This window comes from Euprymna scolopes, chromosome 36, assembly GCF_053919585.1.
Source record: "Euprymna scolopes isolate OS-2025 chromosome 36, ASM5391958v1, whole genome shotgun sequence".
In the NCBI taxonomy this organism is placed as follows: domain Eukaryota; kingdom Metazoa; phylum Mollusca; class Cephalopoda; order Sepiida; family Sepiolidae; genus Euprymna; species Euprymna scolopes.
This window is the reverse complement of record NC_136517.1, coordinates 40,348,950-40,353,949: the sequence shown is the minus strand read 5'-3', so window position 1 is coordinate 40,353,949 and position 5,000 is coordinate 40,348,950.

Genomic DNA, 5,000 nt, shown 5'->3' with positions numbered 1-5,000 from the left:
CGCAAATGGGAATACAGGCTGTGAATGTGAATTGTTACTCTTTTAGAGGAAAAAGCAAAAAACCTTAACACGATCGATTGCTCTTTGCATCACAATGTACTGACATTGTAAGCCCTATTCGAACATTTAGATGGCATCACAAAACTCTACCAAATTCAATGGTCCACTGAGAAAAATATGTGAAAACGATTGCCATAATTAACCCCAAATATATTTATCTGCTGTTAGTAATCCTCGATTTTAATTGATGGTACCAAATCCCAATTTTTTTTTTACTTGTAAAATAACTAATATATATTGGATACAATATAATAATCAACAGATGATTGATAAATCATAATAAATACGAAATCTGCATCAATTAAAATAATATATTTAAGAAAGAGTAGTTTACGACCGCGCAACGCCGGGCGGAGTACTAGTATACATTATAATATAAAGCTAAACGTCTGTGTGTGTGCCTGGTTACGAATAGGCTCCTATATGGTTGACTATTATAGAATGCTGATCACATATTATGATAGAAGATGTATCGAGACACAGGAATGGATATATTTGATCTGGCATAATGATGATTCATTAAAATTGTGGGGTCTGCATACGCGCCTGCCCCACAAAGTATGGAATTAAAAAAATGTAAAAATTAAAACAAAAACGTTTACAAGTGTTTTTGATATACATGTACATAATAATACTTTGATAAGTATATTTTAACTTAAATTGGAATGGTATAATAAAATAGCGTTCACGCCTGGCCTCCATAGAATGAAATAGGAACGCACTTAAGTAAAGACTTTTCATATCTACCTGCGTAAGTATACTTTGATAATTATGGTTCAGTTTGAAGATATATGGTATGATAAAATTATGGGGTTTTCGTTCGCGCCTGATCTCCATAGAATGGAAATATGTCACAAAGTTTAACAAGTTTTTTTTAATATAGATCCACAGAATATTGTGATAAGTGTTTCAGTGTGAACATGTATGGTATAATAAATTATGGGATTTATCTATTTTATTTTTACTTTCATCATATTTTGCTTTGGTTTTGATACCCCCAAATTCGAAGCTATCTTTTTACAACCCTTCCTTTTCATAACCTATCATACTTTCATAAATCAGAGTCTATTTTCTGTAGGCTGTTTTTGAACCCAGTCAACAACGGGTACTTTTGCTAGTGCATATATATATATATATATATGTATATATATATATATATACACATAGAAAGAGAGAGAGAGAGAGAGAGAGAGAGAGAGTCAAAGTATGTGGACAGCATTTTGAATAGGTTTAAATATATAGCCCCTAAGCTTCCGAGTATTCCGCTTTCCGATCCTAATTTTTTAGCGTCCACTTACTAGTGGCTCATCGTATATATATATATATATATATATATATATATTGGGGGTATACAAAATTGTATTATAGCTATATACAGACCAGATATATATATATATATATATATATATATATATATATATATATATATATATATATATATATGTCTGGGTGTTATGAAACCATGGATCCAGGCAATACGTCTTTGTTTGTGAGAGCCAATGTAACGTTGGTTCGACCTTAAAATATTATATCCTAGTTGTGCAAACATATGAAAGCGAGCTTCCTAGTATATAATGATATCAATTATCTGCCTTAAATTGACTGATCCAACTAATCACGCGTGACCTAATAAACTAGTTGAACACTATGCCCAAACGTTTTTGTTGTTATTGTTGCTGAACACGTGTAGAGAGAATTTGTTTACTAGGCCTGCCAATGACGTAAACAAGCTGCTACAAATATAGACCCAACGTGCGGACAACTCGGAAAAAAAGTTCTGTTGGATCCTCGTGTGACGTTAGAGTTCTCCTCCTAAAAGTAGATTCTTTTCTGCATACGCCGCACGTAGCTGAATAATTAAACCACAATTTTGTCTATCTATAAACACATCTCTTTTGACCTTTTCCAATGGATTTATTATGCATGTTTCAATACAACTTCGACCTTTCATATCGGATATATATATATATATATATATATATATATATATATATATATGTGTGTGTGTGTTTGTTTGTCTACTTGTGAATTATATAAACAATTATATGAATGCAACTTTATCTGTGCGCGTGATGTCGTTTCTTATAGACTCCGAAACGGCTGAACACATTTTCTTTACAATTTACAGAAATTTAGTATGTATGTCCGTGAGTGATCTGAGTTAAGTTTTTTTTCTCAAAATATCCCCAATAATTACCGATAATCGATAATCAAAACCGTTATTTTAATTTATCTTTCATCGGTAAAGCAATTTCTATGTCGTCGCTTAGCAACAATGATGGAACAAGAGGCCGTGAAAACTGTACTTTATGTACGTTGATAGCGTTCTACGAAATTATATCCTGCAATTTCGAGTCAAAGTAGCAGGAACGAAAGAAATGCTTGTTGATTTTATTGTGTGTGTGTGTGTGTGTGTGTGTGTGTGTGTGTGTGTGTGTTCGGGCAAAAACAAAACAAAAACAAAAAAAATACTTAAAAATGAAGGAAATAAAAATACAGTTTGGACCCCGAACGATAAAGTGTGGAATGGGGTATTTTCGCGAAAATCGACTTTCAAAAAATATTTTATTTATATATATTGTAATATTATATTATATTGAATATATAACAAAAAAACGCTAGTGTTAGGTTAAATTGCTACAGCAAAATGTTGATTTTAGTGCCTGAAATTAATATCGTAGAAATAGCTTTGTGGACATTCCAAGCTGGCAGAATTGTGAAACCAACAAATCAAGTCAATTGTGTTATTTACCTTAAAGCTTAGTTTTTTTTATAGTTTAAACTCACCCGGAAAGTAGGTTTTAAAAAATGATACACAAGTGTAGTCATCCAAATAAGTAAATCAGAAAACGAAACTGTAAGAAATTGTAAAAAGAGAAAAAAAATTCAACTTGCTACTAAAAAAACAAACGTAGAAAGAGAGAATAAAGGAAATGTTTGAAAAAAAAAGGTTGTCACGTGACCGGTTATAATTCAGATATAATAAAAAAAATCTCCCGTCCTTGCAGAGAAAACCAAATAATTTATTAAATAAAACTTTTAGTAGAACGTTATAATTAAAAAAAGTTATATATATAAAAACACGCATTTATTAATATATAAAAACACGCATTTATTTAATATAAAAACACACGTATATATTTATATATATATTTATATATATGTATAAATCACGCATGTATATATATATACACAAGCATTTATTTATATATAAAAACACGCCCATATATATATATATATATATATATATATTTATATATATATAAAAACACGCATTTATTTATATATATAAACACACATTTATTTATATATAAAAGCACACATTTATTTATCTATATAAAAACACACATTTATTTACATATAAAAACACGCATTTATTTATATATAAAACACACATTTATTTATATATAAAAATACACATTTATTTATCTATATAAAAACACACATTTATTTACATATTAAAACACGCATTTATTTATATATAAAAACACGCATTTATTTATATATAAAGACACGCATTTATTTATATATAAACACGCGCATTTATTTATCTATATAAAAACACACATTTATTTACATAAAAAACACGCATTTATTTATATGTAAAAACACACATTTATTTATATATAAAAACACACATTTATTTATATATATAAAGACACGCATTTATATATAAAACACACATTTATTTATATATAAAACACACATTTATTTATATATAAAAACACGCATTTATTTATATATAAAAACACACATTTATTTATATATAAAAACACACATTTATTTATGCATAAAAACACACATTTATTTATACATAAAAACACACATTTATTTATACATAAAAACACACATTTATTTGTATATAAAAACCCACATTTATTTATATATAAAACCCCACATTTATTTATATATAAAAACACGCATTTATTTATATATAAAAACACGCATTTATTTATATATAAAAACACACATTTATTTATATATAAAACAAACACATTTATTTATATATAAACCACGCATTTATTTAAATATAAAAGCACACATTTATTTATATATAAAAGCACACATTTATTATATATAAAAACACACATTTATTTATATATAAAAACACACATTTATTTATATATAAAAACACACATTTATTTATATATAAAAACACACATTTATTTATATATAAAACACGCATTTATTTATATATAAAAACACGCACTTATTTATATATAAAAACACGCACTTATTTATATATAAAACACACATTTATTTATATATAAAACAAACACATGTATTTATATATAAACCACGCATTTATTTAAATATAAAAGCACACATTTATCTCTATATAAATAAAATGAACTCATTTTTTCCCGTCTGATTTTGACATTAATAGGATAAAAATCAAAATATTTCATGCAAATATAATATGCACAAACGGCAGAACAATATCTGAGGTTTGTTATAGGCTTATTATTTCTCAAATTCCTCGATAATCTTAGATTTCTATACTTTTTCTGCTGAGAAGTCACGGCCAAAATCGGTTAAGATCAATGGAAGTGCTAAAATGTTTTCTCTCTAATAAATTCCTCCTCCCCCTGCCACCACTTAACACCGTTTGGGGATCGTTCACAAGGAACAGTTGAGAAGAGAACACCGGTTTGGCTTCGTAGTTCTTTCATGTGAAGTTATTTAAAATCACTAAACTAAGCTGCAGTGCTCTGTGGCGTAGTGGTTAGCGAGCTGGACAATTCACATTATATTTTCACGTTCGCGCCGACCTACCGTAGTCGTTTTTTTTTTGTTTTTTTTTCCTAAACAACTGGAATGAACTTTTCTTGGTGGCCGAACTGTTAACGTTGCAGATGTTTGTTTTTTTTTTTTTTCACACTTTATTTTCCTACTTTTACTCATGACTCCGAGTTTGATCCTTCCTACTTACCTACCAT